The following is a 27,022-nucleotide window of genomic DNA, read 5'->3' as shown; positions in this document are numbered from 1 at the left end:
ATGAGCTTACAGAGAGAGGTTATGATTATGGGATGGTAGAGTATAATGCTACTCAAGTCTCTAAATTGAGAGAGAGTAGGGCCAAACCGTATTTTTCAAAAGGTCAGCTGGTGGCAATACCAATAGAGCAAATAATATTAAGGTTTGTATTCCTTACTCAAGAGATGTTATGAGGTATACTGAAATTATTAGCCAACATTGGGATATTCTGTTAACTGATCTGCAATTAAGTGAAATTATAGGCCCCAGACCTCAGTTCACTTTTAAGAATAAGAAGAATTTAAGAAGAAGGTTATGTAATGTTAAGGAAGTAAAGTATGCCCGACAGTACCTGGTACTAGATCATGTGGTAAATGCTCGCAGTGCAAGTACATTAATAAATAGCCTTTCTTTGCACATCCTGACACAGGCAGAGTGTATGACATCAGGGTTCAGGCTGATTGTGAAACTATGCATGTGATTTATTTAGCTAACTGTGTTGCCTGTAGATGTTTCTATGTTGGCAAGACAGATCGTTCTCTAAAGGATAGAATAAGAGAGCATTATTACCATATAGGTAAAGGGAGTAATACTAATGCTTTAGCTAAGCATGTACAAAATATGGGTGTACAACATAAGTTTATGTTTATGGTTGTCTCTAGGACATATGAGAGTGTTAGAGTGGGTGATATTAGAGCTAGAACTGAGGAAGTAGAGGCTAGGTGGATAGTCATGCTTAGAGCCAATTATGGTCATGGTTTAAATGAACAGGTGTCTTTGAAGCCTGTTCTTGGTAAAAGAGCTCTACATAGGTAATTCCTGTCTTTTATTTATTTATTTGTTTTTTATTCTATTTTATAATAATCGTAGATTGTTTATTAAATATGGTTATATGCTCATTAGTATGTGCTTATATATATATATATATTGTTATATATCTGTTCTTTATGCAGGGTGTATGTTTTATTAATAGTGTATATGTAGTGTATATGTATGTTTTAAACTGATTTTAAGGTCTCCCTTTTAAAAGTTAATTAGAGTGCATCATGTGATTATTCAACCTGGCTATTTAAGGTGTGTTTTTTTGTATCAGTTTTACACCTGAAGAAGCATTTTGTGAAAGCGCTAGTGTGTTGTAATAAAGCAGTTCTGCATAGATTCGTTTCCTGGTATTTTTCAAGTTCATTGTGGATTCTGGAGCCTACTCTCAGCAGCTTTGTGTGTACTATTCTAACAATAACTGAATGATCAGTCAGATGAAGAGTTACCCCAGAGGTTGTGGTGCACAGACCTTTATAAATGTATTTCTGCACTTACGCTTCTGCCTGTGATGTCTTAAATTCAGTCAGTGTAGCTTAGGGTCCAGCAATTCTTTTACTTAAGATAGCTAAGAGAGGGTTTAGCTGAAGAATTATGCTTTTCATTCTTGTAATCTCTTTTTTCAAAGTCATTGCTTTCTGTTTTCTCTCTGCATATTTATCTATCAATTTATTAATTCAAAAGTTCATTTTTAAAATGTTTGTGGCTGATTATTTATTCATTCATTCATTTATTCATTTATGTACTGTATGTGTTGTATACTTTTGTATAATTTCTTGTATTAGTTTTGTGTAATTTCTTGTATATGTTTTGTATAATCTCTATATGTGGAGCTTTTCTCCCTGAACCTCTGCTGAAAATGGGTCTTAGCCCAGTCGGACTTTCCTGGTAAACAACTGTAAAATAAAATAAATAAATAAATAATACACATTTGTTTATTGACAAGAAGGTATATATTGCTAAATAGTCAGAAGTTGTTGGAATACATTTCTAACTGTCTGGTTGGCTCTGCTATACACTACCACTTGGGGTCATAATTATGTGAGTTATTTTCATGAATGAAAAATAACTGGCAGTTCCCCAGTCAATCTGGGTTGGTAGTAATTTTTTTACCATGTGTGTGTGTCTGTATACATATATTTATATATATATATATATATATGGGTCCCATTCACAATGCCGAAATTCCAGAATGCCGACAGGCATATGGCTGACAACCATATGGCTGACATTTGAAATACCGACAATGTGAAACCGACATCTCACTATAGTGCGGAATGGAAAGATTTCCATTCCTGCACTGTAGTGCGATCTCGGAGTTGGTATATTAAAGTTACGGGGGGGTGGGGGTGGAGCCCCTCACGGGGAGGTGCAGGGGTGCAGTTTAAAGGAAATTTTATTTTCCTTTCTATGGATGTACTCGAAATGTTGAGATTCTGAATGTCGGTCATATGGTTGTTGGCCATATGGCTGTCGGCATTCTGGCATTTCGGCATTTCGAAGTAGATCCATATATATATATATATATATATATATATATATATATATGTGTGTGTGTATATATATATATATATATATATATATATATATATATATATATATATATATATATATATGTATATATATATATATATATATATATATACACACACACACACACACACACACACACACACACATATATATATATATATATATATATATATATATATATATATATATATATATAGATATATATATATATATATGGATCTACTTTGAAATGCCGAAATGCCAGAATGTCGACATTATATGCGAGATTTTATTCAAAGTACAGTTATTATGAGCAAATAAGCACTGGAAGGCACTGAAACAAAAAGAGAGTGGTAAGAAAGTGGCTTGGGGAACAAGGAGAAAACTCTGCTTGGGGAGATGTTCAGTGCGAAGTTTGTTCTTGTTGTGAATGTCATATGCCCAGACCCTTGGCAATAGTGCATATTTACTGCATGACCTTGAGCCCAGGTTGCACCTAGCGAGTGTTTTTAACACTTTTATTTTGTGTCAATATTACAAGTTATACAGAAAAAATACAAATCCATCATTAAAACATCAGTGTATACCATCCATTAGATCAGCATTGAATTTTACATGTATATTTAAACAGTATATAAGATTAACTAGAGAAGAAGGCTAATAATAAATCCTCCAAAATGCACAGTGGTTATCACGGTATCCCCTTGCTTCCAAAAGTACATTTTGTGAATGAATTTGAAGCACTTGAATTGTCCCCAGTCATCTGTTCTCCACATGGTAGTACTGCTTGACTTTACTCCAATCTTTGCTCACTTTGAGTTTCTTTCCATGGACCCCTGTGCACATAGAACTCTACAATGATATTTTTCCTTACTCACATCCACATGATCCCATGCCACTTCCCTCTTTTAGACTTTTGCTATATGGCTCACGACCCAAACTCCTAGAACTAGAAGTGTTATAGTTTTCTCCAGTGCCATCCATGCTCTTTCTTCTAATCTAACCCTAACAGCCTTATTCTATGAGCTTGCTGCATAAAAATGCACTCCCAGTCAAAAATAAGATCTTCCCAAGATTTCCTGATATCACTACAATCCCAAAAACATACATATGTTCTCTGCTTCTGGTTCTTCACACCCCCAGCACTTCCCTTCACCTGTTCATAATCTCCTACAAATCTGTATCATGCTATTCAACCACTCTTCTTTATAGACCTTTATTCTTTTGCTATCCTCCCACTTTAGTTTTAATTTATTCATCTTTTTCCCATATCTTTTTTTTCTATAAAGTTTTCTATGTGTCACTTTCCCTACATTCCCATTCTCTTTGGAAAAATAAGACTGTCATCCCCAAATCCCCTTTTGTCTGGAACTTCTCCTGTCTCTCTCTACACCAGTGCTTCCCAGCTTGCTTCAGGTGTTCACATGAACCCATCCTTCCATGAATATGAAATCTAGATTTAAAAGTAGACAACTTCCCAAACTTAAAAACTCTTCCCCTTCCACTGCATCCGATTTTCAACAATGATATTCTTTTCTTGCCATTTTCCCAAATGAGTTGACTGACTCTGGATTCTAATATTCTGGTTATTCTAGAGCCCTTCTTGCAACTCCTCAAATATCAAGTCTGTTTACTCCTTTAATGTTGATAAATCTATCAAATGTCTCATTATCCTGCAGATCACTCCATCTAACTCAAAAAAAAAAAAAAATACATGAAAGAACAATAGCTACTGCAGCAGCCTATGCATATAAACTAAAGTCCATCATTCCCCAGCTTGCAGCCTCCCTTTAGCAATCCTGCTGCCTTTCCCATTCCAAAAAAAAAAAAAAATACCACACACACACACACACACACACACACACACACACACACACACACACACACACACACACACTCATATATATAGTTAGCATTTTCAATTGTTACTAATGTAGTTTATGCTATTTTATCAAGTGCAGATGGCATAGAAAACATAGTTTTATGCGTTTGTTTTGATTTGCATTTGCTGGTTCGATATATAAAATGAAACCAAAAATTATTACAAAAATGCATGAAGAATGTAATTTTTTTGGCATTCTAGCCATTATTTGTGAAGTTCTGAATGTGGGACTGGCAACATAAAGGCTAACAGGTCTGTCATCTCTGAGCAAGTTATCCTGTGCTTGAAACCATTCTGTCTGTCTAGGATCCAGTTTTACTTTATATCTGGAAATTACATTGTGCATTTTAAAGAACAGTTCATGTTTTCACAGCAGAACTTATCAAGTCCCCGAATTGTGTCATTTTGCCTGATTGTCCTCTTTGTCAGAATAACCATTGTATCGTATGGCTCATTCTCTTAGCTGTTCTCATAATTTGTGACTGTTGCATATGTGAGGAATGGTGATTATTGAATTTTGATGAGTTTACATTATAGAAACTTCATGAGGAGCAGGGATAGTTATGTTTTTGGTTCTCTTTTTTTGATTATATTACTATAGCTGTTTGTTTATTGGATCAGGGAGACTGAGGAAGTGCAGCAAAGAGGACTCAATGAGTTCCCTGTGAAACTGATTGTTTCCATTTCTCCACTGTTTGGTGACCTTAATGTTAGTATAATTAAGTAATGAGGTGCACAGGTGCAGGGGTCTTGCACCTACAGAAACATTCCCAGGGATTATGTAAAACCCCCAGTGTGGGCTATTGAGCCCACTGTAAAACACCTGCTACAACAATGTGGTATTTTGGGATTTATAGACACATCTGCCACAAAGAGGAAAGCCCTCACTATTGGATAATTTGAATATCTATTAATCACAGTTAACTATCTCACAGTGCAAATCAACACTTTCCACTCTAGTTAACTGTGGTGACTGCATTGTGTATGAAAAGCCAACTCTCTCCCTTCAGTTACTGTCTCACACTGACAAGAACACAGTAAAACACACTCACACATGCATCATATAGCCCTTACCTGTCCCTGTTGTCAGAACATCCGCAATTTAGATTTTTTTCCCTACACAGGTAATTCATAGATAATGTAATTCAGCCCATAATGCTAGACATTCAAGTTACACTCTTCATATCTTTCAGAAAATACATGCTAGGGCAAACTGTTTATGAGATAGAGAGCTATGTATAATGATTCCCATCCCCACATTGTTCAACATGACATATTGCAAGCATTGCATAATGCCTGAGATACTCAGTATTGTAAAATTCTGAGCAGGCTAATACAGGGGTTTCACATATCAAGGTTGCACATTTTGAATCTTTTTCCCCCATGTTTTTTATTATTATTATTATTATTATTATTATTATTATTATATTTTTTAGAAAACTCTATTGAGTCTAGTGGTGGTGCAAAGGATTAATAACTTCTCTGGGAGGGTACATGCTAACTGCCTCACTTATGTGTCTGTAAGATATGCTATATTGAGCATCCTTGGTGTATAGTGTTCCCCCCACACCTGATCCCCATAGTGTCACAGTTCCATTAAGGTACAAGACATTAAAGAGTTATCCTGGTGTCTAGCCTTTCCCTCTTGATCCCCATGTCATAAATGCATAGAAACAAGAGTTATACCTGGTGTCTATGGCTTCCCCCATCCTTGTATAAACTGCTATTAAGGCACAAGTGTATTCCCTGGAGGCTAGTGGTTCTCCTACCTGTGATCCCTGTTCTGTCTAAATGCTGTTCAAGCATGAATTTTATGAGCTATCCCTCATGGCTTGTGTTTCACCCACCCTCCCTTTGTAGGCTCTATTTGATAGTATAGGGGTGTGTGGAAGTTTGACAGCCATTCCAACCCGCTGACCCAACCACCCACACAAACACACCACCCACATGCACACACCCTTATATGAAACAGTCCCCTCCTCACCTGATGGCATTCAATCACACAATCAACCATTCCTCCATATGCAGAGACATACACACACACACACACACACACACACACACACACACACACACACACACACACACACACACACACACACACACACACACACACATCACACCTAACGTAACTGTCAGCACTACCCCCTTACTGCTACTTTCCAGGCAGACACACACAAATGCATACAGTCACACATTCAGCCCCTCACATTCACCCAATTACACAACTCCTATACCTGCCTTGTTATTGAACTCCTGTACTTACCTCTACCATGATGGATAAACATGGCCTTTTAGCCATGTTCACTACTACAATGAGCAAGAAGTGGGTGTGTTGATCTACATGACTGAGCAATTTTCTGAATCACTCAGTGCATAGATGCCTTCCCAGGGGCAGTTTCACGGGTGACAGCACATGTTTAATTATCATATACTTCTCCAACAAACTGCCTCGTTTCCATGTAACATGACCACAGAAACAGCCTTGATATGATGTTACACATGTTCATGCAAAAGTACCATGTTAGGGCTGCCACTGAATAACAAAAGGCTACATTGAGATGCATACATAGTTCATAGGTTGGTTCATAGGTTGGTACTAGGCTATCAGCCCTAGGGCCTATACAAGCCTAGCCATAACAATTCCCTGGCTATTTCTTCCCACATTATTTACTTTCCTGGACCCCTGTCTAGCAGGGCGACTGACGTGATCCCTGGGGTGAATTTCCTTTCTCCCATCCAATTGTCAAGGTTCCTCTTGAAGAGGTCCAAAGAGGCACTCTGCTTGACATGTATGGGCAATCTATTCCAGAGTCTGGGGAGTCTCTGGGTCAGGAACCTATCCCTCCAGCATGTTTTGTTTATTGTGATGACAAGGTTTAGATCCCTGGAGCGTGTAGCTCTGAGGGATTGGGATTTCTTTAAGTGTAGCATGTCCAACAGCTCTGGGTTTGACATGGCCTTGTATGTTAAGCAGAGATCGCCTCTGAGTAGACGATATGTCACAGAGTATAGCTGGAGTTTTTTAAGGCGGTCAGCATAGGGCATCTGCTTTAGGCCTGTGATTCTTTTAGTGAGGTATTTCTGAGGCCTTTCCAGTTGTTGCAGATGTCTTGAGAGGTACATACCAAATGGGGCGTTGTATTCTGTAATGGGTCTAATGAGGGATGAGTACAGTGGGACAATGACCTCCTTTTTTCTGGATGAAAAGCCCTTCATGATGAGGTGTGCCACATAGAAGGATTTCCTGACTGTTGTGGCGATGTGGTTATCGAAGGTGAGACCACTGTCCACCTGTGTCCCTAAGTCTCTTATCACACTTTCTGTGTTTAGTGTACTGCCACCTATATGGTAATTCATGGATACATGTTTTTCCCAAAGGGATAACAATACATTTCTTGGCATTGAGCTTGAGCCCATGGCTCTGGCACCAAGCATCTGTTTCTGTAAGGCCCTTTTGTAGAGTATCCACATCATTTGGGGATTCAATAATGGCTCCCAGTTTGCAGTCATCTGCAAACTTTGTTGGCCAGAGTCCCTTAGTGTTGACCTGTACTTCAGAGAAGTAGATGCCAAACAAGAGCGGCCCCAGGACTGAACCCTGAGGTACTCTACTTGTCACTTGTCTGGAGCTGGATTTGGAGTCGGCTACTTTTACAGTGTGGGTTCTATCAGTAAGCCATTTAGCAACCCATTGGGTGACATAGGGATTAATGCCCAACTTAGTAAGCTTATCTATGATTCCAGAGTGAGGGATGGTGTCAAAGGCCTTGGCAAGGTCTAGATAGGCTGTGTGGACCACCTTACCCTTGTCCATGGCTCTGGAGACTGATTCAAAGAAGTCAATCAGGTTCAGGAGACAAGATCGGCCCTTCACAAACCCAAACTGGGTGGGGTCCAGTGTTTGAAGGTTGCCAATGTTTTTCTTTATAAGTTCCATGATAATACGCTCCATGGCCTTGTAGATAAGGCTTGTCAGACTGAAGGGACGGTAGTTTCTGGGATCCAAGGTGGATCCCCCCTTGTGGATTGGGATAACTGTAGCTCTGCGCCACTCAGTGGGCACGAAACCTGAGGTGAGGCTATGATTAAACATGACACTTAGGTGAGGTGCCAGTTCATATTGTAGTTCATGTAGTACACAGCCCGGGATGTCATCTAGTCCCATGGATGCTGTATTCTTATAGGTTCATAGGTTCATAGGTTGGTACTAGGCTATCAGCCCTAGGGCCTATACAAGCCTAGCCATAACAATTCCCTGGCTATTTCTTCCCACATTATTTACTTTCCTGGACCCCTGTCTAGCAGGGCGACTGACGTGATCCCTGGGGTGAATTTCCTTTCTCCCATCCAATTGTCAAGGTTCCTCTTGAAGAGGTCCAAAGAGGCACTCTGCTTGACATGTATGGGCAATCTATTCCAGAGTCTGGGGAGTCTCTGGGTCAGGAACCTATCCCTCCAGCATGTTTTGTTTATTGTGATGACAAGGTTTAGATCCCTGGAGCGTGTAGCTCTGAGGGATTGGGATTTCTTTAAGTGTAGCATGTCCAACAGCTCTGGGTTTGACATGGCCTTGTATGTTAAGCAGAGATTGCCTCTGAGTAGACGATATGCGACAGAGTATAGCTGGAGTTTTTTAAGGCGGTCAGTGTAGGGCATCTGCTTTTTATCCTGTGATTCTTTTAGTGAGGTATTTCTGAGGCCTTTCCAGTTGTTGCAGATGTCTTGAGAGGTACATACCAAATGGGGCATTGTATTCTATAATGGGTCTAATGAGGGATGAGTACAGTGGGACAATGACCTCCTTCTTTCTGGATGAAAAGCCCTTCATGATGAGGTGTGCCACATAGAAGGATTTCCTGACTGTTGTGGCGATGTGGTTATCGAAGGTGAGACCACTGTCCACCTGTGTCCCTAAGTCTCTTATCACACTTTCTGTGTTTAGTGTACTGCCATCTATATGGTAATTCATGGATACATGTTTTTCCCAAAGGGGATAACAATACATTTCTTGGCATTGAGCTTGAGCCCATGGCTCTGGCACCAAGCATCTGTTTCTGTAAGGCCCTTTTGTAGAGTATCCACATCATTTGGGGATTCAATAATGGCTCCCCAGTTTGCAGTCATCTGCAAACTTTGTTAGCCAGAGTCCCTTAGTGTTGACCTGTACTTCAGAGAAGTAGATGCCAAACAAGAGCGGCCCCAGGACTGAACCCTGAGGTACTCCACTTGTCACTTGTCTGGAGCTGGATTTGGAGTCTGCTACTTTTACAGTGTGGGTTCTATCAGTAAGCCATTTAGCAACCCATTGGGTGACATAGGGATTAATGCCCAATTTAGTAAGTTTATCTATGATTCCAGAGTGGGGGATGGTGTCAAAGGCCTTGGCAAGGTCTAGATAGGCTGTTTGGACCACCTTACCCTTGTCCATGGCTCTGGAGACTGATTCAAAGAAGTCAATCAAGTTCAGAAGATAAGATCGGCCCTTCACAAACCCAAACTGGGTGGGGTCCAGTGTTTGAAGGTTGCCAATGTCTTTGTTTATAAGTTCCATGATAATACGCTCCATGGCCTTGCAGATAAGGCTGGTCAGACTGATGGGACAGTAGTTTCCGGGATCCAAGGTGGATCCCCCCTTGTGGATTGGGATAACTGTAGCTCTGCGCCACTCAGTGGGCACGAAACCTGAGGTGAGGCTATGATTAAACATGACACTTAGGTGAGGTGCCAGTTCATGTTGTAGTTCATGTAGTACACAGCCCGGGATGTCATCTGGTCCCATGGATGCTGTATTCTTGGCTTTAGAGAGTGCGTTTTGTACCTGTGTGGCCGTTATTACTGGAATTTGGCAATCTTCCGGTATTGAGATGGGCCATTTAGGGGGTGAGAGGGGGTGAAGTTGGCACTAAATCGATCTGCCAGGATATTGCCAATATCCTTTGGATCAGTATATTTAATGCCATTCTGTTTTAGCTCAGAGCAGATCTGAGCATTGCCATTTAGATTCTTGACATAGTTATAGAATGCTTTGTGGTTGTCTTTGGAATCTTTGGCAATTTTATTTTCGTAACTAGCTTTGGAGGATTTTATGAGGCATCTCAGTTTCTTACTGAGGCTAGTAAGGGAGTTTTTTGCATCCTGGGATTTTCCTCTTTTCTGCAAAAGTTTCTTCCTTTTGTTGTAAAGTTTGTTTATGGCAGGGGACCACCAGATTGGCTTCCTTTTTTGAATGAGAGCATTTTGGTTCTATTTGGGATGGCACGATTCATGCATGAGTGGATGTGCTCGTACAGTGCCTTAGTGTAGGATTCAGCAGTTGAACTTTCAGTTCCCGTCTGCATGGGTGTTATGAAGTTTGTCACTGAGTAGCATGAAGTTGGCTTTGGAGAAGTTTTTTATGGTGGTTTCTTTACTGGGGGGTGGGGTGGGATGTGGATGTTAAGGGTGATTAGCTTATGGTCAGACCTGACTAACGAGGGGGTGACCATAGGTATGGAGCATTGATTTCTCATGTTGGTAATGACCAGGTCTATGATATTGGAGCCCCTGGTGGGACTATGGATTAGTTGATCCAGGGCATTGGAATTTATGAATTCCAAGAACCGTTATAAAGGTGTTGGGACATGAGTAGTTTTCCCAGTTAATGGCAGGGTAGTTAAAATCACCCAGTATTAGGGTGTTTGGTTCTATCTTAATATTTTCCAGTATGTTTAGAAAGGTGTAGTGAGAATCTTGGGGTATGGTGGGGGATCTGTAGCAAGCTACAATTTGGATTGCAGTCTTACCTAGTGTTAGTTGCACTTGGAGAATTTCAGACACATTGTGTTGGCCAACTAGCCTGGTGGTGTGAATATCCTTGGTGAATATTGACACTCCTCCACCTTTAGTGTTTCGGTCCGGTTTGGTGGCGAAAAGTGTGGTAAGAGTTGTAGCCTGGTATTGCAGGGGTGCTCTCTGGAGCCTTGAACCAGGTCTCAGTTACTGCACAGATATCGATGTTCTCCATTTTAGGAGTGCCTCGAAAGAGTGCATTTTGAGGTTTAGACTTCTAGCATTGAGTAGCATTACCTTCAGATTTTGCATGCTTGTACCTGTTACGGTGGTGGTTTTGTCCTTTGAAGTTTGCTTAAAAAGGCACTATAGGGTGGCAAGAGCCTTAGCCAGTAACCTGAATCCCAGGGCGACAGGTGCAGACCATCTCTGGCAAAGCATCGTGGTCTGTCAATCATGTCATCCCAGGCAGACAGATACTGGATCCCCTTTGAATGACACCATAAGCTTAGCCAATTGTTGAAGTCAATCATTTTATCCTTATATTGTGGTATCATTCTGGGCGAAGGCAGGATGCTACTCAGGGCTAGGGTCATACCTGCCTGGGCCACATGATCCGAGAGCTCTTCCATGTCTCTTTTCATGTAGTCCAGGGAGGTGCGTCTCAAGTCATTCACTCCAACATGGACAATGACAGAGTCATATTTGTACTTGTTGTGGAGTGACTTGAGTGCATGCGTTATGTGGCGGATCCTGGCACCCGACAGGCAGCTGACTGTAATTTTCTCCTTATTCAACCTGGTGAGAGGGACATCAGTGTGCCGGACTATAGAGTCACCTATGACTAAAGTGTTAGGTACATTGTCTTGCCTTAGGGGCTGTTGCTGGGTGGCACACTGGTGTTGTGAACTATGTGACACATTGGTTGTGACTGGTGTTTGTTTGCGTTTCAGCTTCAGAGGTCTTTGTTGCTTGGGCAGGTTACAGTTAAGGGCCTCTGCATATGTGGATTTAGTGTTGCTATATGTGGGTGTTGGTGGTGCGGGTTTAGAAGGGCTATGTGTTGCTTGAGATGTAGTGTGGGTGTTAACCTTCTCTTGACTGTTTAGCACAATCTTGGGTGAAGAGAGCTTTGCTTCCATTTTGGCTATGTAAGTGCATCTCTCACAGGTTGTAGTGTTGGGTGGTAGGAGGAGAGGGTTGTCTGTGTACATGAGGCAATTGCTGCATTGCCCCAGTATGCCCAGATTCACCAGGTGGACAGGAGAAATCACCGGAAGCTGACCCTTGGACTTGCTTGGTTTGAGGCTTTTTTTTTTTCTTTGTAAAGTATAGGAGCTGTTTCCTTAGCAAGGTACTTTGCAATTATAGGCTGTTTAGTGCCTACTATTAATTTCTCCTTGTTAACAAGGAGAGTTCAGTGTTTGTATGAGTTTAAGGCTTCCTAGTGCTTTCCAGCAGGTATTAGAGAAAGTGCTAGTCACAGGGATGCTTAAAGGTAAGATTGAAAAGAATGCACTCTACAGTGTGCACTAGGGAAGTTAGATGTGAAAGTAGGTAACTTGAGTTTTACCTGTTTAAAAAGTTAAGGTTTAGTGGAGAGTTACTATTTTTATAACAGCAAGATGGATTGAAAGGGGTGGTCACTTTTGTATTTTGGTACTATGAAATACTGTAGGATGGCCAATAAATTTAAATAATTGAAGGGGTGTGATTTCAAAAATGATGATTTTGTGATTACTCACATAAGCCAGTGAAAGTAGAGAGAAATGAGATATATGGTCAGATTAACATAAGAGGCGGGCAACTAGAAAGACAGTGGTATTTAACAAGACAACTTAAATTCTGCCTGACTCAGAACAGAGAGAGCTGTGGTCTCTTTTGAAGTTTTAATATGCTGTTAAAACAGAATACAAGCAAAACACAAAGTAAAGAAAACAAACTACAGTATTCAAAATATAGAAAGGCAATACAGTAATACAAAAAATAACAGCAAACTAACCTTTCCTTCACAGCAAAGTGTAGCAGAGTCTGGATGAGCCTTTCTGGTAAAGCTCTGAAATGTTTTAGTTTACTCCTTAAATAGAAATTTTAGTTCCTAGCTCCACCCCCTCTGTTAACAAGTGATTAACCTTAAGTGACCTCTTCTGTCTTATGAATGAGTCCTTAATTAATCAGTTCTTAGAGAGTGCGTTTTGTACCTGTGTGGCCGTTATTACTGGAATTTGGCAATCTTCTGGTATTGAGATGGGCCATTTAGGGGTGAGAGGGGGGTGAAGTTGGCACTGAATTGATCTGCCAGGATATTGGCAATATCCTTCGGATCAGTATATTTAATGCCATTCTGTTTTAGCTCAGAGCAGATCTGAGCATTGCCATTTAGATTCTTGACATAGTTATAGAATGCTTTGTGGTTGTCGTTGGAATCTTTGGCAATTTTATTTTCGTAACTAGCTTTGGAGGATTTTATGAGGCATCTCAGTTTCTTACTGAGGCTAGTAAGGGAGTTTTTGCATCCTGGGATTTTCCTCTTTTCTGAAAAGTTTCTTCCTTTTGTTGTAAAGTTTGTTTATGGCAGGGGACCACCAGATTGGCTTCCTTTTTTTGGATGAGAGCATTTTGGTTCTATTTGGGATGGCACGATTCATGCATGAGTGGATGTGCTCGTACAGTGCCTTAGTGTAGGATTCAGCAGTTGAACTTTCAGTTCCCATCTGCATGGGTGTCATGAAGTTTGTCACTTCTGACTTGAGTAGCATAAAGTTGGCTTTGGAGAAGTTTTTTATGGTGGTTTCTTTACTGGGGGGTGGGGGTGGGATGTGGATGTTAAGGGTGATTAGCTTATGGTCAGACCTGACTAACGAGGCGGTGACCATAGGTATGGAGCATTGATTTCCCATGTTGGTAATGACCAGGTCTAGGATATTGGAGCCCCTGGTGGGACTATGGATTAGTTGATCCAGGGCGTTGGAATTTATGAATTCCAAGAACCGTTGCGCAAAGGTGTTGGGACATGAGTAGTTTTCCCAGTTAATGGCAGGGTAGTTAAAATCACCCAGTATCACATTAGAGGCGACCTTCATAAATTCCTCACATTATAACTTTTTTTTATGGCTTCAGTTTATTTATTTATTTATTTTTTGCACTGCTCAATAACAACAGATTAAAAAGGTTTGTTTGAACTGGCCAAGCTTAGGCATTCATGAAGTTGTAAATCAGGCATAATACATAGATGGAGGCAATATACTTAGGGAGCAAAAGGAGCGAAAGAACAATTTAGTGGATATTCAACTTCAGCAGTTCAATACCAACTTCCAAGAGCAGGGATGGGGAAGAAAAAATCATGGGTGTTGAGGTAGACTGCAATTTTTTCAACAACTCCAGGACAGTATCAACAAAATTATTATACTCCCTACTCATCACAGGCACCATAAGTTGCACCATGATTAAATAACTTGGTACTTGAGTATTATCGCAACCACGCTTTCTTGCCGGCCCGTTGTTATTATGTACACTGCCTAACGGCAGAATAATCCTCAAAACAAAAACTGTCGTTGGTGCCAAACCACGGGAAAAAAGTGAGCAGGCACTTTGATATGAATATCTTCATATATATTATATTTGGTGTTAGACTTGTGTTACGATTAGGGAAATTAAGCAGAAACTATGACAGCATGTAATATCCAAAATGAACATTGAACTACCTTGTTAACTGTATCTGTTATTATCAGTATTTATTTTATTGTAGAATTTGATGAAGAATAAAAAGGAGCTAACTTTTTACAAACTGCTGTCCTTCGCTTTAACTATCTACAATATATATATCCTAAGATGACTTTCACATAGTGAGGCAAATTGCTTTTTCTGTCTGCTAGGACTGAAATATTATGTCAGATAATGAAGATATCCGCAGTAATTCATGGGACGTTATATCTACCCATCAGTAATCTAGTCCAAAAAAAAAAAATTCAAGGCTAGTTTGTTCAACGCACCAGCAACTGTACACCCCTTTTTGCAGCCTCTTACTAGTCATTCCTCACCATGACAGCTGGAGCATGAAAGAAAATAACTACCTTTTTACACTTTTCCCAACTTAGACTGATCAAATCCTCTGCAAAATAACACAGAGTCCAATGTCATTTAAATAAATATTGTTGTAGCGACAATATCTGTCAGACAATCCTACTTACTACTGTTAAATCAAGTGCAAGACAACAATGACGACTTTCTGAAAAATACAACTAACATGCTGGCGAAAATGCGTGCCGAGAATGGGTGGTTGCGATAATACGTAAGTACCAATAACTTTTTTAATTGTGGTCAAACAGGGCATTGGTGAAATGAATGTCTCTTAGCTGGACAGCAAGTGACTTCACCAAACACTCAAATACGACAGCAACCTGATAGAAACTCACTTGCATAGAGCACTACTTGGCAGCCACCAGCGTGGCAGCAAATGTACTAGGACAGCCATGAGCAGGAACTACTGTTATTTCCCTTGGTACTGATTAACCAAAGCAGTCCTCTGTCAATGTTACACTGCAAAAAACATTTGTCTCATTTCTTGTAGCTACAGGAGCTACTAGATCTATGATTACTTCAGCTAAAACTGAACACCTTCCACTTTCTAAAACACATGATCCAAGCTGAGGATATGTCCAGAGTTCCTACAGACTATCCAGAAACTAAACCTGTCCCTATACAAATTGGTCCTTGTAAAGAACAGCACGTGTCCCCTTTAAATCTGTTAGGTAGAGATTTACTATGTAAACTTGGATGCACTGTTTATTGCACTCCTGGTGGTGTATTGTTAGATATTCCTAATGAATCTGTAGATTATATTAATTGTTCAAATGAAGATGCCCTTTTTGCTTTCCTAACAGCAGAGCAGAGGTAGAAAATGCTGCTATGGAGGAATTGTATGCTATACCTCTGCAGCTCCTGATCACCCATGACAATGAGGTGGGGCTCATACAGTTCGCAGACCCTGTCCATATAACACTAAAACCCCTGTGACTGCCTGCCTACGGTAGTTCATTATCCATTGTCAGTAGAAGCAGAAAAAGGAATTAAACCTGTTATTGCTGCCTTGTTACAACAAGGTATCATTATCCCAACTCACAGTCCTTGCAGTGCTCCTATTTTAGCAATTAAGAAAATGGGAAAAAGTACATATAGGTGTGTACAATATTTTATGTGCAGTGAGTGCTGTAGTAATGCCAACATTTCCAGTTGTTCCAGATGCTGCAACAATACATGGTTCTGTTCCTTCAGATGACACCACTTTTCTAGTGATAGATATTTCATCTGCCTTCTTTTCTATTCCTGTACATCCAGATAGTCAGTACCTCTTTGCTTTTACTTATAAAGCTCAACAACACACTTGGACTAGATTGATATAAAGGTATGTACAATCTCCCACCCTTTTTCTCTCGGAAAATGAAGAAATAATTAGATTAAATGACCTTGTGGGTCTACTTTGATTCAATATGTACATGATTTGTTCTTAGCTTCAAGAACTGTACAGAATTGTAAACAAGATATTATTTTTCTCTTGACTGAGTTAGCAGAATTAAGATTTAAGGTTAACAAAAGCAAACTGCAGTTATGGAAGTCAAAAGTTCAGTATTTGGAGCATCTTATTCTGGAGAGTGCTAGACAGATTCTACCTTCACGAATTGATGGGATCCAAACTACAGCACATCCTACTACACTGAGACAGCTGCAGGCTCCTTTGGGTTTAACAGGTTCCTTTCAACAATGGATTCCTAACTATGCAGAAGTAGTAAGACCTTTGTTAGAACTCGTAAAGAAAGATACTCTTGAAACTTTACCCTGGAAAGAATATCATAAAAAAGCTTTTGTACAATTGAAAATGTTGTTTTAAATCCTCCTTCACTTGGGTTACCAGATTATTCTAAGAGATATAAAGTAGCATTAGGATTGTTAGCACAACATAGAAATGACGGCTTTAGACCTGTTGCTTATTTCAGTACAGATCTTGATCCTATGGCTGCAGCCCACCCCCACTGCCTTTGGGTGGTGGCCCCAATGGCACATATTGTAGACATGGCAGCTGCACTGACTATAGGGCATGAGACTTGCATGGCAGTTCCACATTCTGTAGAAGCTCTGCTATTGAATACTAAAATGCAATATCTGTCTGCAGCATGATTGTCTAAATATGAATTGTTGTTACCTTTCTTTACAGATTGTATGATGCTCACCAATTAACCCTGCTTCTTTTGTCTCTACACCAGACAAAGGGGAGCTCCACAACTGTGTACTTGTTGCTAACAATGTGGTTATGCCTATATTACATTTGAAAGATGTTTTTTTTGCAAAATCCGGATCTCATCCTTTTTGTAGAAGGCTCCTGTAGAAATGATGTTGAACTCATAGCAGCCTTTTCCACTTGCACATAACATAACATTTTATTAACTGGACTCAAGCAGCTGAATTAGTAGCTATAACTGAAGCATATAACATTGGCAAAGATGAGTCAGTAACCATATTCACAGATTCCTGCTATGCTTCCGGTGTTGTACATGATTTTGGTACATTTTGTAAAGGAAAGAGTTATTCAATATCAGCAGGAACAGTTATTAATAATACTGTTTTTGTTTATGAACTGTTAGATGCTTTATTATTACCAAGAGAGAGAGAGAGCTGTAGTGAAATGTGCTACACATCAATCTGATAGTTCTTTTGTTACCAAGGGTAACACTTTTGTTGATTTGCCAGCAAGGCAGACTGAATTGCCTTTTCCTGTTCAGGCTATATCTTTGCAGCAACTGAATGACAATGATGACTTTTCTTTTCAGCAGTTACTGTCTTTTCAAGAACAGACAGAAGACGTGCCTTTTCATTTGGACAGAAATGCATTAATAAAACAGGTTTCTACTGACTGGAATGCACCTCATCTCTCAGAAGTCGCTCAATATTTTGTAAATGCTTGTGTAATTTGTTTAGAGGCATACCTCTCAACCTCTTAGAGGAAGAAATCTGGACAAAGCCATAAATAATGGGGGTGGGGCCAAGACCCAAAAATAGGGACAATTTTTTAATTATTGCTCTTACAAACTTAGAAAGTTGATAGAATAACAGGTTTGGCTGTAGCATAAAATTTTTGATGGGTATGAAGTCTGAAACTCAAATATCTGTCATTATATGGAGTCTGTATATCCTCCCCGTGGTCGAGTGACAAATAAAGACATGCAGGTAGGTGCGTGCATGAATGGGTGTGCCTTCTTTGAAGGTTGGGCATCAGGCTGGCAACTCGGTGCCGTAAAAATCTACTGCCAATCATTAGCAGACCGGAGTTCCACTGTGGCGACCCCTAACCAGGAAAAGCCAAAAGATATTCAGTCTTTAATGATTTGCCAATAATTTGCCAGTAAACCACAATTTTATGAAAAATGGGCCAAAAATATGAGGCAAAAATCTGGGTATTCTGTGAAAATCTGTACAGTTTAGAGAGATGTATAGAGCATAATGTGTCTAAATCAGTACCTGCACCTGTTCAATCAATAAAGAAAGCCTTGGGACCCTATTATTCCCTACAGTAGGCCTTTATTGAGCTCCCTCAATTTCAGAATTTTTGCTATGTGTTAGGAACAATTGACATCTTTTCTGGATGGATAGAAGTATATCTGTTGAGAAGAACAATGCATGCTGTAGCAGAGAAATGGTTACATTAACTTATACCTAGATTTGGTGTTCCCTGTAGTTTTCAACAAGGCCAAGAATCTTATTTTACTAGTCAAGTAATATAAGAGCTTTACAGGGCATTAAGTGTTAAACTGAAATTTTACTACCCTATAGACCACAGGCTTCTGGGATGGTACAGAGAGCTAATCAAACTATTAAGCTTAGATTAGCTAAAGTGTGTAAAGAAACTGGTCTTATGTAGCCAGAAGCATTGCCTTTATTTTTATTTAGTACTAGAAGTGCAGTTAGTGGCTCTAGAAAGTAGTCCCATCATGAAAATCTCATGGGCAGACCCATAAACATGTCTGCTCCCCCTCAAGAATTTGCAGTTGCAAGACATTGATGAGACCATGCTTTCCTACTGTAAATCCCTGTGTTCTCTTTTGCAGAAGTACCATAGTGTCATTCTGCATGCAGCCCAGTGACCCACAGATCAGGATCGTCATGAACCGTGTCCCAGAGATGAGTTGTACATTAAAGCCCATTCCTGAAGAAACTCACTTGGCCCCAGATGGAAAGGACCATACCTGTTTTTTCTCAAAACTGCTACTTCCATCCATTATGAGGAACTCCCCACCTGGATCCATGTGTCACATGTCAAAAAAAAGATTGTCCCTTCTGACAAGTATAACTGAAATGCCACTGACGTCAGACCATATGAACCAGTAGAATTTATCGCCAGCAGAATCAAGCAACAGATCGCAGACATCGTTCCATCTGGAAGTGACAGCCTGTGAAGTTTTGCCATCCAAACCAAATCCAGCACTACCTGTGAACTGTTTGCCATCCAGCCACATTCCATCCATCTTGCATCTGGAACTGAAAGCAGTTAAGTTACTCTTGTTATCTTGTTGCCTGACTAGGAAGTTAAACATTGTGACTCTGCTACCTCTTCTTTGCCTGATTCAGCTTGCAGTGATTCTTCTTCAAGTCCAACAAAATTTTTTCTTGCTTCCAGTTACAACATTGCTGATTCATCCTGCCTTTTGGATACAGATTTAGACATTGATTTATCCAGACAATGTTCCCTCTCAAAATCATTGTGATGAACCTTTTGATGATGACTTTTTGGTGATCGATTTATTTGCATAGCAAACAGCCAACCCAATATTCTTGTTTGCAATTTGCAATTTCTTCACAATCCTTTCCAGTCTCAATGTGTTCATTGTTCTTGGGGAATAATCATCACTACAATTACTGTGTTTGTCATTATCATTTCATTTGGCCTGCTTTTGCCACCTGGAACTGTAAGTGCATCAGCCTGTTTTGACCACTGAAGCTGCAAATACTGAATCATTTCTTAATAGACATCAATGTTTTGCTAAAAATAAACAGGCATTTAGTTAGAACTGAGCTGAGAGCACCTGAATGGCATTCTCAATGTAATACTTTTATTGCTGACTTGCATACATATGGATAGATAGGTTTATAGGTTCATAGGAGGTTACTAGGCTAATGGCTCTAGGGCCCTTACAAGCCCAGCCAAGATCAACCCTTGTTTTCCCTTAAGGGTCTAGACATATGGTATATGTTATAAGCAGATCTAAAGTCAGCACTGACTGCCCATATACAAGAGGGATCCTCAACATTAGCAATTACTGGGTTTGTGCACATATTCCTACTGGACATAAATGGGGTATTCCATTGATTCCTATACCAGTGACAGATTCTGTACTTCATACTGCATTTTTGCTAAAAATCAGAAGAATAAACAAGTTTCTACAATCTACTGAGATATACTTCACCTAGCTATGACTGCTGTTTGCTATTGTAAAAATGGAACACTTTCTGTTAGAGTTAGTACTTGCAATTTTACTTGGAACATTCAAGATGGGGCTGGAGGAGAGGGCATGGCAGCATTACATGAATATTATACATTTGTGGAAATCAAGCTTACCCTGGTTACCTACAGGCTGGTCAGGTTGTTGTGATACCTGTCATGTTGTTCCAGCTATTCAACATACAGCTACTTTACTGGAAGGAAAGATTCACAATGTTCATTGCCCATCACAAGAGAGACACTAAAGGCATTCCTAACCCAGCTGGGTAAAATAGATTCCTCCTGGGTATATCACAATTCTGTACAACAAATTGCTTTTAAAGAGCTTACTCACATGGATGTTGGTGATGGGGTCATTTCTTGGGCAGGCATTATACCTGCTTATGGGGTAGTGAAATCGATCTGAGAACTTATGAACTTACCCAAGTTTCTGGAAATATTAAGTAATTCCACTTTTGAGCCTATGAATCTTTTAACCCAAGAATTGACTGCAATGTACAGTGTGGTGTTACAGAATCACAAGGCACTTGATTTTTCCCTTGCTTCTAAAGGGAAGCACATGTTGGCTCAATCAAATGGAGTGCTGCTCTTTTATTCCCATTAATACTGGTGCCATCCATAGTCACCTAGACTTAATTCAAAAGTTGCTGAATATTCACATGCCAGAGAAGCTGATAGTTCCAAATGGGCATGGTTAGTCAACTATTTCTCAGGATGAGGAGTGATTTTTAATTTTTTCATCCTTGTAGCCATTACAATAATTCTATTAGACTTGTTTCTCTTTATGTTTTAAAGCATGCATTTTAAACTTTAAATTAGAGTCCAAAAAGGATGTCAATTTGAATTTAATTAAAACTGTTCCACTGACCACTATTAAGATCATAGTATTGTAGAAGATGAAAATAAAGTGCTGCAAGATTTTACTAAGATATATGATATTTTATATAAAGGATCAGAAGAATGTGCAAATATAGATAGTACTGAATGTATTACTGATGATTATTTACAGTATTCTGATTGCATTTTTGTTCCATCAAAGATGCAGGCTTGTTTTCCTAGCAAATAAGACTATATTTTCAAAACAATTGTGTAAACATTGCATGCCAGGGACAGAAAGAAACAGCATGTGTAAAATGTCTGATAGCAAGTGAAAAAGTGTCCATTCATCGGAAAAACTGTAGCCATTGTACAATTGTGAGCAAGTAGCATGGTTTGGGTGACGTTTTACAGCATCTGATGGGGAGAATGTGAAGGGTAAGAAGTACAAATAAGGGAAAATGTTAGTGCATGCATTTCATTTCTAATATGCTTTCCTAGCAGAATAACATTTCAGTGTCCTTCAGTATGTATGCTTGCTTCCTGTCTAATATTAGAAAATGTTGACAGGGTTAGAAAAGTATAAAATTTGTTTATAATAGAAAGTTCTATCATAAAAATGAAACTCATGCCTAATATGGAATGTCACAAACAAGCAGTCAGGAGATCTTAATTAGCAAAATGAATGCTGTAGTGTTAATTTCCAATTGTTCAGTGGCAGTTTTATAATTGCTACAATATTAATGTTATTGAAAAGTTATATAGAAAGTGAAAAACCTAGCCAAACTAGAGTTTTCACTGTGTGATACCTTAAACCTCCTAGGCCCATTGGATATATGCAAATGACCAAGTAAGAACATCAAGTGTTTGAGCCATATGGCTTCTGAATATCCATGACTTTTTTATGTTTTCTTTTAACTCTTTGTGGATGCACTATAGGAATACAGAGTCTTTAAACCTATCTGATGTCCATAACAATTACGGTGTCTGAAAAATATCCTAACATCCAAACCAAACAGTAAAAAGGTCACACACACACACACACACACACACACACACACACACACACACACACACACACACACACACACACACACACACACAAACCAATTAGTCAAATCTACAAGAAAAATCTAAACAACATATAGTTTTCCTGTATAATACCTTAAACCTCCTGTAATAGAGGCACATGGAATATATGCAAATTACCCATTAAGGACATCAAGTCTTTCAACCATATGACTTCTGAATCTCAGTAACTTTTATTACTTTTTTAAGTCTTTGTGGATACATTCAGGCCAATAAAACTAAACCCCACTAGCTGTGGGCATGCATGTTTCAGCCTTTTTATGACCTCATCGACACAGCATAAGTGCTCTGTTTGCTATACTTTAGGAACACAGAGTCTTTAAATGAGTCTACCTGAAAATATCGAAATCCCACAAAATTGAAGACAACATCATCGAGATGAAAAAAATGAAAACTCAGTTCAGCGAAAGACCGAATAGACAAATATCTTCCCAGGGTAAGTAACCTCTTGGCCCACAAGGTGAACTTTGCCCTTTTCCAACTGTAGTGGGATCTTGGAGTTGGTATATTTAGATAGGGATGGTATGGGGGAAGCAGCCACCACATTGGGTGGTGTGGGGATGGTGGTTTCATTTTCATGATTTTTGGTATTAGTGATTACTTACCCTGGGACGATATTAGTCGAGCTGGTCTTTCAATGTCATTTTCAATTTTGTGACATTTCGACGGTTTGAAGTAGACCCCTTTAAACCCCTCTGATGACCCTAACAATTAAAGTGTCTGCAAAATATCTCAACTAACATCCAAACCAAAGAGTAAAATGCTCACACAGACAAACCAATTAGTGAAAACTACAGCTGGGATATTTTTTAGATACCTTAATTTTTATGGACATCAGATGGGTTTAAGGACCCTGTGTTTATAAAGTATAGCCAGTCAGTGAGTTTGGTTTTAATGGCCTGAATGCATCCACAAAGACTTAAAAAGAAAAAGTAAAAAAGTCATGGACATTCAGATGCCATATAGCTGAAACACTTCATGCCCACTTCATTGCATATATCTCATGAGCCTCTATTACAGGAGGAAAATTATCACACAGTGAAACCTCTACCTTGGCTATTTTTTTCTTGTAGTTTTTATTAATTGGTTTGTTTGTGTGATCCTTTTACTCTTTTATTTTCAGGGGACTGTATATTGATTTCCTTGTCTCCCACATACATGTCTTTCTGTGCATGTTCTGTGTCTAGTGTGAAAGTTATTTGGTATCTTAACACAGGCACACATGAAGCACATAGCTCTCAACCTTCCATCTCCAAAATGAGGAACACTAGCCCTCATAATGTGGAACAAATGGGCAAAATGTGGAACACATACTAATGGCTTACCAACAACTTTAACTAGGAAAGTCATAGGATGGTTAAAATATGCTGGTTTTACTTATAAAGAAAATCTTTTAATGAATTAATATGATTAATTTCTATTTACCACGGATTTCACTTAAAAAAATTCCTAACACTGAATGTGTGACAGACTCTTTCAATGTGGAACTTTGAGGAACTTCGAGGAACATAAACCTTTTAAGACCTCAAATGAGGTACGTTCCTCGTAATGAGGTACACTTGAGAGGTATGATGAAGCAATGTCCATTTACCTTCAACGTTAGAAAGACAAGATCTTCTATATCAAATTCCAGGACTTTAAAATCTCAAAACATTCCAGCATATTGCACATTCATAGAGCTAAACATTTTGTAAATTAATTCTCAGATAAAAAGTAAGAACTTTTACTGTTAAAAAGAAAAATGTAGAAAGAATAACCAGTCATTACAACCTTGCAACAGGCATATTTACATGATCACTTGAGTTGTGCTTGTCTCAGAAGTTAGTTAAAGGTTGACCCCACAAGTATACTAGTCTTAGATACAACCTGCTAAGTCAGAAAAGGGGGTTATCTGAAACAGACCAAAACAGACTACTGGACAACATTCTTCTCAAACTCTTAGTGCAAGAAATCTGGACAAAGCCTAAAATAATGAGACATTGTTTGGCATATACATCACCAGGCTCCTGTAACAGTTGGAACATCGTTAGAGGTTTCTTACCAAAAAATACAGGGTATAACCAACATGTCATATGCGGACTGGTTAGTTTCCTATAGATTATTATGGAGTGATCTATGTCTGACTACAAGGCAGTCTCTTACCCAGCCCTGATGTAAATGTTGCATATTTGCAAAACTAACTGCACGAGAGTTACCTGTCCAAGCATCTAAACCTGATCTCTGACAGGAATAGATCATGTGGGAGAGACAGATATGCATCCCAGAGATTGTCCCTTCACTAGAATAGAATCTGGCTTCCTATTCACATGACGCAGATCCCTTTCCTGACCATTCTCAAGTGCAATCTGGACAAATTAATGGGAAATCACAAATTCACTCCCAGTGTGGCACCCACATCCCTTATGGATAGAAGCAATCTGAAAAAATTGTCAAATCCACTCTTGCTGACCCTTATTATCTTTCCTTTAGAGATATAAAATTGGGTAAAATCTGGGCAAAACTGACTAAGCATGTACGGTCTCTTAATCCATTAGCCTAGAAACCTCCTATTAACCTATGACAAAGGTCCAAAAATAGGGCCAGATTTTAAATATTGCTGTTATAAAATAAGTAAGTTGCTGGAAAAACATGATTAGTGTTAGCATGTCATTGCCCATGCTGGTGTGAATGACCTGAGACGTACCTCCCTGGACTACATAAAAAGAGACATAGAGGAGCTCTCTGAGCATGTAGCCCAGGCTGGTATGACCCTGACCTTGAGTAGCATCTTACCCTCACCAAGAATGATGCCACAATATGAAGACAAGATGATCAATTTCAACAATTGGCTTAAGTATTGGTGTCATTCAAAGGGGATCCAATGCCTGTCAGCCTGGGATGACATGCTCGACAAGCCATGATGCTTCGCTAGGGACGGCTTGCACCTGTCACCCCCGGGCTTTCAGATATTGGCAAAGGCTCTTGCTACCCCCATAGTGTCTTTTTTAGGCAAGGCTCAAAAGACAAACCCACCTCCATAGGTATCACAAGGGATAAGAAACTAAGAGTAATGCTACTCAATGCCAGAAGTCTAAACCTCAAGATGCACACACTCGAAATTCTCCTTAGCATGGAGAACATCGATATCTGTGCAGTAACAGAAACCTGGTTCAAGGCTCCTGAGAGCACCCCAGCACTACCAGGTTATACCTCATACTATGCTTTTTGGCCCCAAAACTTGGACCGTACTACAAAAGGAGGGGGAGTATCAATATTCGTCAAAGATACCCACACCTCCAGGTTGGTGGCACAGCACGAAGCATCAGAGACTATCCATGTGCAACTAACAGTGGGTAAAACTGCCTTCCAGTTTATAGCCTGCTACAGACCACCCTCCCAAACCCAGGAACCCCACCCAGCCTTCCTGAGAACACTGGAAAATATGAAGGTCTCTCCAAACACCATTATATTGGGTGACTTCAACTACCCAAACATAGACTGGGAGCATTACTCTAGCTTCAACACCCCAGCCCAAAGGTTCCTAGAATTTATAAACTCAAATGCTATGGAACAACTTGTTACCACTCCCACAAGAGGGGAAAACATACTGGACCTGATCATCACCAACATGGGGACTCTATGCTCCAGACCAGAAGTGTATCCCTCACTGGTAAGATTAGACCATAAACTAATCTCACTGGATATTCACATCCTGACTCCACCCCCTGCCCTGAAAACCACAGTGAAAAACTTCTCTAAAGCAAATTTCACACTCCTCAAAACCGAGGTGGAATCCTTCAAAGCCCCCGGCCTGTGAAAATATGGCCCAGACCGCAGAATCCTTTATAAATGCATTTTATGAACACCTTCAGGAATGCATGGATCATGCAATCCCAAATAAAACCAAGACCCAATCCTCCAAAGGCAGACGTCCTGTCTGGTGGACCCCAGCCATAAACAAACTATACAATAGAAGGAGGAAGCTACTACATGATAGAGCAAAATCCCAAAAAGGGAAGGCATCTCTGATCAGTATTAGCAAAAAACTACGGGCACTCATAAAATCGTGTAAGGCCAGCTTCGAGAGAAAAATTGCACAGGACACTAAGGCTAATCACAAGGCTTTCTTTAGTTATGTTAGGAACCTGGGTGGGAATTCCCAGATATGCTCAGAATTAGTCCAAAATGACAAAAATACACCGAACCCACAGACATTGCCAACATCCTAGCTGACAGGTTCAGCGCAAACTCCCCCCCCACCCCACCCCACCAAAAGGGCAACTATTTATCCCAGCAGAGTGCTGCCCCCCTGACATCTCAGATGCTCAGGTAAGAGCTGCCCTCTCCAAAGCAAAAAACACAGCATCAATGGGACCAGACGGTGTCCTGGGCTGCGTCCTACATGAACTCCAAGAAGAGCTAAGCCCAAACATAAAACTACTGTTCAATCTGAGCCTTACTACAGGATATGTACCCAAAGAGTGGCGTACAGCAACAGTGGTCCCTCTCCACAAAGGTGGTGCCTCAACGGATCCTGGAAACTATCGCCCCATAAGCCTGACTAGCCTGGTCTGCAAAGCTATGGAAAGGATCATCATGGACCTCATAAATAAAGATATTGGGTACCTACAGACACTGGATCCTACCCAGTTCGGCTTTGTTAAGGGCAGATCCTGCCTCTTAAA

The sequence above is a fragment of the Protopterus annectens genome, chromosome 14.part0 (genome assembly GCF_019279795.1).
Source record: "Protopterus annectens isolate FY-2018-M chromosome 14.part0, PAN1.0, whole genome shotgun sequence".
Lineage (NCBI taxonomy): Eukaryota > Metazoa > Chordata > Ceratodontiformes > Protopteridae > Protopterus > Protopterus annectens.
Note: the sequence above shows the minus strand (reverse complement) of the source record.